General features: G+C 39.3%; 1 non-coding gene across 1 annotated transcript; it reads left to right on the top strand.

The window, feature by feature from the left end:
- Nucleotides 1-9,850: 9,850 nt before the first annotated feature.
- On the top strand, nt 9,851-9,988 carry LOC119929170. Its single transcript, XR_005451308.1, has one exon. It is a non-coding gene; the product is annotated as a small nucleolar RNA SNORA7 (small nucleolar RNA).
- The last annotated feature ends 3,480 nt before the right edge of the window (nt 9,989-13,468 follow it).

The raw sequence follows: 13,468 nt of genomic DNA, 5'->3' as shown, positions 1-13,468 counted from the left end.
TGCTCTCCCAAGTACTTAGAATAGTGAGCACTCAACGAATATGAATGATTGATTGGCATAACAATACGGTGAAAAAACAAAAATAGCATCAGATGCTACAAATATTAATTGCATAAGTACAGCAAGACACAATCTTTAAGTGGGTCCAGCTAGACTTTCAGGTTTGTCATGCATTTGTCATCTTAACTACACCTACACTAACACCTCAAGAAAACCTCAGTGGCATCATCTTTGATACCAAAGGACACTGATTTACACACCCTCACCCTCACACACACACACACTGCAAATGATACAAGCTATTCATTTTTGAATTATTACTTAATCACTTCTCTGATTTGGTGATAGAATATAGTGTTTTTTTCTTTGTATGTGAAGCTCTGCTGATATTCATTCTTTTACTGCTCTAGCAAGATATTATTATAAATAACAAGCATAGCTTTAGAAACACAATCCTATAACAGATGTACACTGTCAGCTGCCTCTGCCCTGAAGTTAAGATATATTGGTAGTACTTAGCCAAGAATGATACGTATTGTAAGCCATTGATCCTCAGAACAGTTATGGGATGATATTTGACAAATAATATGCAAGAGTTGAGGTGGCATCACGTCAATGTACCCTCTTGTACTCTCCCAAGTCTTTAGTACAGGTGCTCTGCACAATGTAAAAGCTCAATACATAATATTTATGATGAAAGAAGGGAGAAAATGAAGGAATTAAGAAAGGCCTAATATTCCCTTACTACCTCTGAATCTGGTTTTCTCGGTTTCAGTTTATATGGAATATACAGAATACCATTTTCATTAGGGTATTATATACTGTGGTTAAATGATATTCCTGTATATCAGTGTTGAGAGTGGAATTGTCTGGATTTTAAAGGGTTAGCAAGACAGGGTTGTGGGCCAACATAGAAGACAAAGGAATACAGAAGATACTCTCCAAAGTCAATATATCGTGGGGGTTGAGTGTAGCATTGAGGAAATTTTAGTGGTAACAGTGTCACCTATGGCAGAAACAGTAGTTAGCATTCTTACCTAGTCCTAATCAATCAATCAACCAATCAAATCTATTGATCACTTACTGTGCCTCTTCCAGCTTGGTGACTTTGTACAAGTCACTTATCTGGGCCTCAGTTTCCTCATCTGTAAAACGGGGGTTATATGCATGTTTTCTCTTACCCCCTTAAAGAGTGAGCTTCATATGGGAGTCTGTCAATCTGCTTATCTTGTACCTAGTCCAGTGCTTAATGCAGTACTTGACACATAGTAAGCAATTGAAAAGAAACTACAGTTATTATTATTATTAGACCTTGGCCTCAGCCTCCATTCTGCTTCCATTATTTGCTTGAAACTGTTACAGTCAAGGCTGTTGGTTGTTTTTTTTTCCATACCTCTTCTTGTTGTTGGTGATCCACTTCTGGCTCTTCATAGAGAAGAGAGGAAATAGCACTGAAATTTTATTTTTATCTTTTCTGCTACCCCACTTCTTGAATGGCTCTCCAGAGTTTTGGTTGTAACATCAGGGACTCTGTAAGAAGTAGGACAACAACGGCAGGAACAGGGAAGACTAGGAACCTCAGCTACTCCTACCATCCTCATGAACCACAGTGGTTGCTCAGAGTAGGTCATTTTGTAGGAATCATGAAAGGCATTGCTCTTATTTAATTCCAATAGATGTTCCCTATGCATTAAGATCCACATTTATTTATCTATTACACAAGAGACAAAGATATACCTGCTTCAGTAACTAGTGTGTATTTTTTGTTGTTTGTTTGGTGCTGAAGAATTCTAGTCTCCATAATTTCCTAAGTGGATGAATTGATAGATTGATCAAGGGAAACATGAAACCTGAAGGCAGACTATTAGGGGGAAAAGGCTCTGCTGACAAATGGGCACACCTTGACACAACTCCAAAGCTTTGCCCATTTGTAATAAATCTCTTGAGTGAAGTCATCTGTCTCTGACCTGAAGCTTAGATGCAAAGACTCAGGATCCTGAAGTCTTATTGTCTTTATAAACATTGTAGTTGGTTCACCGGCATAAATACACACCTGCAGTTTTCAATCTTCACACTAGTGGCAGGCTATTTTTACTTATTTATGTATCTGTTTATTTATTTCCTAAAACTGAGGAGTTTACCACTGATATTCTAGCCAGCTAAAGGACTTTTCTGCAGTAGCTAAATTTGTTTGATGTTTAATGACTGAGTCATTTAAAAAAGGAAATGGAAAGCAGCACTTTGGACTGATTTAGCAGGCACTTACTATGGGCTGTGCTATGGCACCAGAAGCTAGTAGTCAGCATTCCTTGGTATCTTGGTGTTACACAGCAACTCTGAGTCTGCTGAAGTGGAATCTTTGAAGTTCAAAGACAATCCATAATCAGTTGGGACTAGAAAAGGGGTCTTTGTCCCAAGTGTTGCCAGAGAGGGAACTTGCATGCCAAAATAGAATAGGACAAATGAAAAGTTTAAGAGATGGGAAGCACAGTTTTACTTTGAAAATTACCCTTTGAATGTGTTCACTTGCTTTCACTCAAAACAACATGGGCCATTAAAGTGAAGATGTTCCTGTTGTAATGTATACACAAATACAAATACACAAATATTCTATGTTAAACAGAATTAGCGGATGTATTGTAATTTACCATAAATAATAAACCTGGAATAGAATATCAACCTATGAAAAATAATTCTTGACAGAAAGTTCTATACTTCTAATTTCAGTTTGGGGATTTTCTAATTTCTATATTATAATTTTGTACCCTAAATTGTTAATGCTTTTCTGAAGCAAATTTATATATAAAAATTCAACTTGACTATTCTGAGGAAAATACAATAAAATGTAAGCTATAACATGAAGAAAAGTTGTTTATTTAGGAAAGGTTGGTTTCCTCCCTCCAAAAATATTTTTTTTAAACAGTTGGATCATTAAATTCAAAATGAGCGTATACACTTTTATGAATCCCAAATCATTTTATTTTAGATTTAGCAAAAGTCAGTCATATTTGAAAATGGCATTCTGAGAGTACAGCAGGAAACAGAGTAGACTGGCAAAGAGTGCTTCTAACAGTCAAGTATTTATGCGTATATTTGTGTGTAGATGTAGAGTTTTTATAATAAAAAAAATTGGATCCCCAAAGTAGCTCACCCACACTTCTCTGAGAGCATATAAATTAAACATACACTTCAAGGAGTTCACTGTTCATGGGATCAGTTAACTGAGCAATTTTGGAACATGTGTTTTATTAAATCAGTTTCTTATAAATATTCTGTGTTTAAAATCCTTGTTTCATCTGTTGCAGGAACTGTGTCAAATTAATATCACCCTTTCCTTGGATGACATCATGGGCCCAAGTACAGATAGCTGAAATTAATCAAGGTAATTCAGTTGAGTGACCTACTTTGGCATTTTCATCTGATGGAGCCAGGAAATGGGGTAGCTAATAGACCATTTTGGAGTATTCTGAGAATCTCAGCAATTCCATATTTAAGGAGGTTAATGGGATACTAATTGGGGCCTGGGTTAAGAGTTCACAAGAAAAATGAACTCACCTGGATATGTTGAGTTTGAACAGGCCAAGACATGACATCATTACCACTCCTGTTTCAGTTGGTTTGTCCCGTTAAGGGGTGGGAAGTTGCGGGGAGAAAAAATAAAACCCTGTTCTTTAGGATACTGGCTAGCTTACCAAGACCATTGTTACATCTTTCTCTCTTTGGGTAACAATGACTGGCAAAGGGCCAATGTCACAGGCTAAGAGCACAATCAGCATAATCATTTTATTGCAACAGCTCAACTAGAGAAAGATTCACAGAGAACTAGAGTACTGAAGAAGAGAAATATATTTATTACAAATTTAGGCAGCTTAGATCTGTAGTTAAATTCTAAGACTTGAAAATGCTAATGCTTTCTATTAAAATTTAAATAGCCCAAATTAAAAAAAAATCAATTTTCCCCCAAGTTCTTTTTCACTCTCTTTAGTAGATGAGATGAATTCAGCCATTGCCTGATCTTTTGAAGTCTCTCTGTCAGCACTCTTATTTTCAGCAACGTCTGTAGTTTTTATATTTGAACAAGACTTAAACACCTGAAGTATTGTTTTTGGGTCTAACCATGTATACTTATTTGAAATTAGCGGGAAAAAAATTGGAAATTTATCAAGGTAAAAATCCCATGGGTTATTTCTGAGTTTACAAGCCACCTTTCCACCCTTTTGCTACTGTTAGGAATATTTCTATGAAGACTGCTTCCTGGATGGATGATGGTATAATCACTTCCCCCCTCAAACTCAATGTATTTTGCACATCCATAAAGTGAGCTATGCTTTCCCCTAAATTACCTAAGCTTTCTGAGCACGGAAAAAGAGTTAATTTCTCCACCATAAAAGCTTATGGCATGTCTTTCTGCCTCTCTCTCCACATGCAATCAATCTTCCAAGTTTCCAGGAGCTGCTGAGATTTTTAAAAACAGCTGTAATCTGCAGTCATTGATAGTGGTGTAGATTGTTTGCCAAACCATTACCATAACTGTCAAACGAAATCAGAAAAATAATCTCATTGTGCCGGACAGATGCGTTTCCTGCATTATTGATATAGTCACTCTAGAGTAATAGAGAAATATAAAGCATTGTTCTATTTACAAAAGGAGATTGCCCAAGTCCTTGAAAGTGAGTATGAGGGACAGGCACTTACAGGAAGTGAGATATAGTCAACTCACTAAAAGTTATGTGTCAGGGTCATATAGTCCCAGAGCCAGCTGCAGAATCTCCTAGTTTTCAATAACCTCCTTCTTTCTCCACCTTCCCGATCTAGTTCTGTGCTCTAATCTAAATTCCCTGAGGCTGGAGGAGAGTGTTATCAAGTTTGCAGTGTTCCTGTAACCCTCCTCCTTCCTTTCCATACCTTTCTCCACCTCAGTGGTTTTGTGGAATATGCAAACTGTCATAAAGTGTTCACCACCCACCTCTAGGTAACAAATCTCTCCAGACTACCACATTTTAGCATAATAGAATTTATGTTTTTCATACATACACTCCCCAGTGCTTTGCATAGCAATGCATTAGACATATTTTGAGCAGTGAGGAAAATAGGGCAGGCTGAATGTATTTGATCCCTGATTGGTTCATTAAGAGCACAGTACCTATGCAAGTCCAGTATTCTGGTACTCAGATCTGCAAAAACGGTCAGGGTGAAGTGTGAATTTCTACTTGTGAAAAGGGCCAAATAGAGATCTTGACAAAATTTCAAAGGACACAGCCATCAACTATCTTAGAGGCAGCTGGGTTCTTTAGCACTGGCTCCCATATAAAATAATAACAGCTGCCTGGAATCTACCCCTAGCAAATCTGCTGTTCCAAAAGGTGCCTAATATCTCTGGGTGTGAGTGAACTCTAGTTGCTTCATCCTGATGGGCTGAGCATTGGACAGGGAGCCAAGAAGTCTGAGTTCTAATCTTGGCTCTGCTGCTGACTTGCTTGTTTGACCTTGGGCAAGTTAAGTCTCCCCAGCTTAACTTCCTTCTAAAAAAAAAAGAAGATAATAATGCTGATCTAGCTCTGAGCCATGGTATGTACATTAACTCACTAATGACTAGAAGGCACTATGCTATGAAAATGCCAGATGGTATTACTCTTACTGACCTGAATTGGTCTCTCCATTTTAAGGTGGCAAGAAAGTTTCACCCACCAGTAAGAGCAGAATGGAAGAAAACATAGTTCATTAGTAATTTGAAGGCCCAAAATGAGTTCAAAGCAGAATAACAAGGAGATAGATTCAACACACTTCATAATGTTTTAATACCAGGCATTTGGATCAACTGTGTTTCTTCGCATTCAATAATTCTTGTTCAACTACAGCTGTCTTTTTCTGGTGTGAGTTGGACCTTTTGTACTGTGATTTTAACACCTGAGAACCCAGTCTCTTAAAATGAAAAAAGAGAAAGCTGGCCCAGGATTTTGAAATGGCAGAGAATAGAGTTTAAGCTGAGAATGATGGCAAACCACAAGAGGTAAACATGGAAAACATAAAATTTTAACATAAAATTCAAAGCAAGCTAGGATGGGTCAGTTTCTAAAGTTCACTTTTTCTAGCTAAAAGAAAAGCTTATTTTTGTTTGGGTGTTTGTGTTCTGGTGGTTGTGGTTATTTGTTTCTTTTACCAGGGACTCATATATGACCTAAGGAAATAAAAGCAAATTCAGGAAATTCAGTTAGGGGAAGTTGGCTTTTTAGTGGAGCAAATATTTCACAAATATTGTGGAGAAATGTGTAGCTTTTCAAGCATACCTTCCCTTTTGGAAGGATTCATAGAGCAAGGAATAGAAACAAATGGAAGATAAACTTCCAGGTAGAGATGAGGTTGGGAGCAGTTAGCTGTAGGAGTTAATGCATTCTCTCTGTGAAACCTTTGATAAATCAATTAATCTCTTAGTCTAAAACCCCACAGTCCATAGAGGGAAGTAAAATACACTGGGCTTGATCCTAACAGTTTATAAGAAGTTAATTCCTCATTTTCTGGCTACTACTATCTCACAAGTGATCGCTCCAGAGAGCAATAATGTGTGAAGATTATATTTGTGTTTGGGGAGACTAGATTCACTTAATTGGTGCAATCAGAGACAGAATTCCCTATTGGTTTGGGATTGAAATTTGGGCATTTGAGAATCAGGATGCTCTCTTCCACTTATTTGAAAAATTTCTTTGAGAAAAACAGGTCATCACCCACTTGTGGAAAAGAAGTTTTCTTCAAGGGCACCTAAAAGAAAGTTTAAAACTCATGAACTTGAAAGGCTGCTGAATTAATCACAGCTCCATCCAAAATTTCTACTGAAACACATGAAGAGAGAAAAGGAGGATCTCAAAACAACTGAGAATTGATTCTATTAGTCTTTGAATTTTTGTTCTTGAATACTTAAATACTAGCAAATGGTAATCTTGCTTGCTTGCTTGTACATACGTACACAACACAACATGCCCACATGCACACGCACACTCACACAAACAGACACCCAGGGAAATAGCATTTTTAATTGAAAAGCATAATTTTGGCCTGCTAAATCTATTAACGATTTGTTTTAATTAGGAACCCAGCTGCTTCCTGAGATTTTGCAGTCTGGGTTTCAGAACTTTAGCCATACTGAAAATGAGTCTCAAGTGAGTTGCTGGAGTCTTTTAGATCAGCAGTTTCAAAGACTTGTTGGAAACGAGAAGTCTGCAAAATCTTCCTCCTTGTCCATCTTATGGCCACTGATAATCCTGGGGTGATTCTGAGCTACTCTGCTAGGAAAGTCAGAAGCCCTACCCCTTTTAGATGTCTCCACATCAACCCTAGTGGACAATCTATCTTTTAATCATCTTGCCTTTATGAAAGTTTTGTCCTGGCCAAATGCATTCAACTGGACCATCTTCATTAATATGGCTTTGTGTGGGCAAATCATTCCATCAGCAGGGGGAGCTGTTACTTAATTGAATGGAGCAATCTCTAAATCCCAACTGTGGGGGTTTTTGTTGTTTATAGCTCAGCTGTGCTGAGTTTCCATCCAAGGCAGTTAAATAAAGCAGTTGAAAGAGGGCTTTAAGAGCAAATAGGGAGGTTGACCACTATTTTTTCAATTACTTTGCCGATAATGTCCTCCTAGGAGAAAAATCACATTTACAATATTTGATTTGAATACATTGCTTGGTGCTGTGCAATTATTTCTTTATAAAAACAATGAGTGTAGATGTGTCCTGAATGGGAGTTGTGCTGAAGAACTTTCTGGGAATGACTTGCCAAATGCCAAACAATAATGAAATACAGATAATAAATATTTAAGTACAGGCAGGAAATGACACAGAAAGGGGAGACTGGACTCAAAAAAGAGGTGAATAAGCAATGTATGCAGAAAAAAAAATATTGGATTTGATTGGGGAAGGCAATACACTGGGAAAGAGGTGAGTTTAAGGAGAAGTGGTTGAAAAAGGGATGTTGGGTTTGTAAAACAGGGAAGCTCTGGGTATTTGGTGCAATGGGGGGGAACCAAAACCAAGAGCGTGAATGCCAATATTTTCAGTTTTATATAGATATATCTCAAGGGTGTGTTCATCTATTTCTGAAACCATAATCAGCCAATTATATGCTGTTATTGTGTTCTACCTCATCTGAGTAAAGACCCTTTCCTAATCTGTTTCTTCCTAACAGCTCTTTCCTGAAATTTATGATTACTTAGTTTCAAATACTAAATTTATCTCTTGTTTTCTTTCCTCGTATTGTGGAACTCAGGATTATTAAAATTTAAAGTAATAACAGCAGCAACTCCTTTTTTAGTAGCACCATAGGGGATAGTGTAGTGAGCATCTTAAAAATTCTGAGGCATTTCCTCCATTATCCACAAACTGGGGAAAAGATTTTTCAGGCGACTAAGCAGCCTTGTCTCTGCCTGTTAGAAATTTGAACAGATATATCATTGGATATAGGGACTTTAAAAATCATCATGACTTTTACTTAGGGGTTTTCTTATTTAGATTTGGAATGAAGTTTATTTTGTTGAATCCTGGCAAATGCTCTATACTTACAGTATCTCATCCATAATGGAAGGCATAATGCTAAAGTGCTGGACTGTCTCTGTGTTAACCTTCATTTTTATCAGGAGGCTGAGGCAATTTCAGGAGTTTGTTGCAGGAAACAATGTAAATGGCTTCACTTGTAGTGTTGAGAACTGTTTATTTTGGAAGCAATATGCTAAGCTCCAAATCTCTTTAGTTTTGCCAACCCACCACTGGTTACATGAAAGCCAGCTTTTCATTATGGTGATAGAGGAGACATTTTGAGGAAAGTGGAGATAACTATCATTAGGATCCCTAACAAACCTCTCCAGTGCAACACTGGAAGGGCACCTTGCTAGAAATAGCTCCGTTTCATCCAAATGAAGAGGTTTGGTGCTTCAAAATACCCTACTACTCGTAGTAATAATCATGATATCTGTTAAGTGCTTCAGTGTGCCAAATTTCACTCTAAGTGAAGGGATAGAAACAAAATAATCAAGTTAAACACAGCCCCTGTCCCACTTAGGGCTCACAATCTAAAGGAAAGAGAAAACAGGTATCAAATTCCCATTTTACATCTAAGAAAATCCAGGCACAGAAAAGTTTGACTTGTCCAAATTCATGGAGCAAGCAATTTGTGGAGCCATGATTATCCTTTTTAATAACACTCAGAATTATGAGTATTAATAATAATATACTTATTGTTAATAATAATCATTGTGGTATTTGTTAAACACTTACTATGTGCCAGGCACTGTAGTAAACACTGGGGTGGATACAAGCAAATCAGATTGGACACATTAGAATCCATATCCTCTGATTCCCAGTCCTGTGCTCATTCCACTAGGCCATGCTGTGTGTCACTAGGTGTGGGTCATTGTACTAGACTCTTGGAAAGTTCAAAATAAGCAAGTGACAAATCCCCTGACCTCGAGAATTTTACTCTAATGCAGGAGATAAACATAATTTTTTCAGTCACTAAAATACATAATAAATATGCATACAGAAATGCAGAGGATGGACACAAATAAACTCATAAGTGATATAGATGGGTTCATATGAATTGGGGTGCTGGAAATTAGTCAGGGAAAGCATGTTGGAGGAGGTGGGTTACAAGATGGCTTTGAAAATGGGAAGTGTAGTGATCTGTTGGATTTGGGTATGGAGGGAATTCCATACACTGGGAACAGTATGATTGGTGAGATAGAAACAGGAATCTAGAGCAGGGTATAAAGAGTAGGTGAGCTTGTGAAGAATGAAGAGAATGAGTTGGGGAATAGTAGGTGAAGAGTGCAGATATTTAAGGGGTGGAGAGTTGGCACAGCCCCCTCTCAGGGTCGCACTTGGAGAGTCTCCAGTACTCTACCAGTTTCGACTACAGAAGGAAGAGTCAAGCAGTGGCATACCCATTCCATTCCTAGCTTGGGCAGTGGCTAGGAAATGGAAGGCAATCTGCTACAAGTCAAAACTCACCTGTGCTGGGCAGCAGCGGCAAGAAAGAGAGTCGAGGGCAGAGACTCACGTTTACTGCATGGAAGGAGGCAATGGTAAACCACTTCCATAGTTTTATCTAGAAAACTCTATGGATACACTACCAGAGTGATTGCAGATGGAGAGCAGGGCATTCTGAGAGAAATGTGTCCACGCTGTCGCTATGGGTCAGAAACTACTTGACAGCATAAGACAAGAGTTGGTACAGAGTCTTGAAGCCAATTTTAAGTAGTGTTTCCTTGATATAGAAGGACATGGAGAATCAGTAGAGAGTTGTAAAGGCAGAGAGATGGAGACTGAGTGATGCCTCAAGAAGATGACCTGTGCCCAGCAAGCAGCATGTAGTATGGGTTGGAGAGAGGAGAGACTGGATGCAGAGAGACCAGTGAAGAAGCTAATAAAATAGTCTAGCCAGACAACGATCTGAACTCATACCAGTGGTAGCTGTTTAGGTGGGAAGAAAGGGACAGATCCAGGAGATGCTCTCTGGGAAGAATAGGTGGGAATTGGAGATAGATTGAATATGAGAGGTGAAGGACACTGAGGGGTCAAAGATGATGGTGGAGAAACAGCATGGCACAGTGGAAAGAGCACGGGCTTGGGAGTCAGAGGTCGTGGGTGCTAAACCCGGCTCTGCCACTTGTCTGCTTGTGACCTTGGGCAAGACACTTAACTTCTCTGGGCCTCAGTTACCTCATCTTTAAAATGGGGATTAAGATTGGAACACCACGTGGAACAACCTGCTTACCTTGTATCTACCCCAGCACTTAGAACAGTGCTTGGCACAAAGTAATTGCTTAACAAATACCATAATTATTATTATTATTGTTATTATTATTATTATTATTATTATTATTATTATTATTATGATAGAAAGGTTGGGGGATTCCGGGAGAGAATGGTGATGTTATTCACTGAAATAATACATTTAGGAGAAGTGGATTTAAGAAGGAAGATGACTAATTTATTTTAGACATGTTAAGTCTGAGGTGTCAGTGGGCCATCAAGTGGAAGTGTTCTGGAGGCAAGAGACTATGAACTTTCCTCTGACATTCCCATCGCTGTCTCAGAATCCCATTATTTAAGCAATATTCTAGACTCATCTCTCTCATTCAACCCACATATTCAATGTCACCAAATCCTATCAGTTCTACCTTCACAACATTATTAAAATCTGCCCTTTCCTCTCCATCTAAATTGTTACTGTGTTGATCCAACCATTTACCCCATCTGACCTTAACTACTTTATCAGCCTCCTTGCAGACCTGTCAGCCAGTCTGTCATTCATATTTACTGAGCACTTATGGTGTGCAGGGCACTTTACTAAACTCTTGGGAGAGTAAAGTATAACAGTATGTCACATTCCCTGCCTACAATGAGCTCACAGCCTAAAGAAGGAGACAGGCATTAATATAAGCCTCCTGTCTCCCCGACTCCAGTTCATACTTCATTCTGCCGCCTAGGATATTTTTGTAAAACAGAAGTCCTAAAGAATCTCCAGTAGTTGCCCATCCACCTCCACATCAAACAGAAACTCTTTACCATTGGCTTTAAAGCACTCAATCGCCTTACCCCCTCCTCCTACCTTAGTGTGTCTATTTCCTACAGCCCAGCAGGCTCACTTAGCTCCTCTAATGCCAACCTACTCACTGAACTTTATTCTTGTCTATCTTGCCACTGACCTCGTGTCCATGTCCTGCCTTTGACCTGGAACATATCAGACAGGCCTTCAAAGCCTTACTAAAATCACATTTCCTCCTCCTCTTCCTAAGCCTTCATTTCCCCTATTCCTTTTACCTTCTGTGTAACCCTTGCAGTTGGATTTGTGCTCTTTGTTCACCTGGCCCTCAGCACCTATGTAAATACCTGTAATTTATTTTACATCTGTCTCCCTCTCTTCACTGCAAGCTCCTTGTGGGCAGGGGAAGTGTCTATCAACTCTGTTATACTGTACTTTCCCAAGCTTTTATTGCAGTGCTCTGTCCAAAGTAAGTGTTCAATAAATACAATTGATTGATGGATTGAGATGAAGAATTGCAAGCTAAAAGGGAGATCAGGACTTTGAGAGTGGCTAGAAGGTTGTCATATTTTCACAGAATCATCACACTTACAAGGAAAATCTCTGTGGAGACTTGAGGATTAACCAATTTCAGCCACCTAGCCTAATAACCAGGAATACATATCACATGATGAATGCTCAGATCCTGAAAAACTAGCCAGGGTTTCAGACTTGGGGTAGGGACAGCTTCATCCAGGTTCATGGTTCAGGCCAGGTTATCCTTCCAAGACAATCCTAGGAGTTCAGTAGAGAAGTTGCTTGTGAGCATTTGCAAAGGTTTAACTGTAAGCAGTAGAGGGCAGTTTGGTGCATAGTCTTTCACCATTGCATCACACTAAAAACCAAACTGCATGGAGAATTGATTGGAAAGAGAAATTTACTATTCACCAGACATTCAAGATGGAGGTTTTAAGAGCATCTTTGTTTGCTGGAACAGGTTCTTCATTCCTGATGGGGAAGTCTCTCTGGTATTCAGTGCCATTTTCAAGATGGCATAGGGTCCTCCTTGATACTGAGCCCCTTTGTCCTGAAAGCATCTCCCTTGAATTCTGAGCTGGCTGCCCTTCTCTGAGGACTGCCCTGTGTTTGCTATATTGAGAGCACTATGCTGAACTTCAGAAACTCTTTGACAACAAAAAGCAAAAAGCATTGCTTCATCTTTGTGGTGAGCCCACAGCAAACTGCCAGGTAAGTGACAGTTTGTGATCCCACAAACAACCACAAGGAAGAGACTTTGCAAATGTACTGTTGTGCTCTACCTTAGGCAAGTGATTGCAGGCCTGTGGGGGGGTGGAGCATGGAGGGAGCCATGGCTTTCTCTCCCCGTTTTACCCAGTAACAGGCCTGGACCAATCAATGACTGCCACATAGAGCCACAGCTGCAATGTCTAAGGCAGATAAAAGGCAGTCATTCTGAATCACCCTGGGACATCAGGAATAGAAGCATGCAGATAGAGGCATGCTGAGACAAGCAAGCACTGGAGCAGCAGAAGGCAGTAGCACTTGGAAGCAGAAAGAAGCAGCAGAATGGGCTTCTTTGGTAGAATGGGCTTTTTTGACCACAGACTAGTATTGGACCCTTGGTGGAGTGGAGTGTGTTTGTGTCACTCCCTTGCATGTTGGTAAAACTAAGTAAAAAAACTTCTCACGGTAACTTGGGTGATCAGAGATATGGCTTGACTTCTACTGTGTGTCACCGAGACACCCCTGGTGCAGGAAGGTCCTGGTTAGTATGAAAGTGGAGGCACATTATAATTTTTCCGTATTCTTCTTTAAGCCTGGTTTCCTCAAACTCAGAAACACATATACCCAGTCTTCCTTGGTCTGAACAGCCTACAGTTAAGATACTATTAGTTGGAATATATCCCAACTCAACTATTGAGTCAGCTTCCTC

Source organism: Tachyglossus aculeatus, chromosome 5, assembly GCF_015852505.1.
Source record: "Tachyglossus aculeatus isolate mTacAcu1 chromosome 5, mTacAcu1.pri, whole genome shotgun sequence".
Lineage (NCBI taxonomy): Eukaryota > Metazoa > Chordata > Mammalia > Monotremata > Tachyglossidae > Tachyglossus > Tachyglossus aculeatus.
Note: the sequence above shows the minus strand (reverse complement) of the source record. Positions and strands in the feature narration are given on the sequence as shown.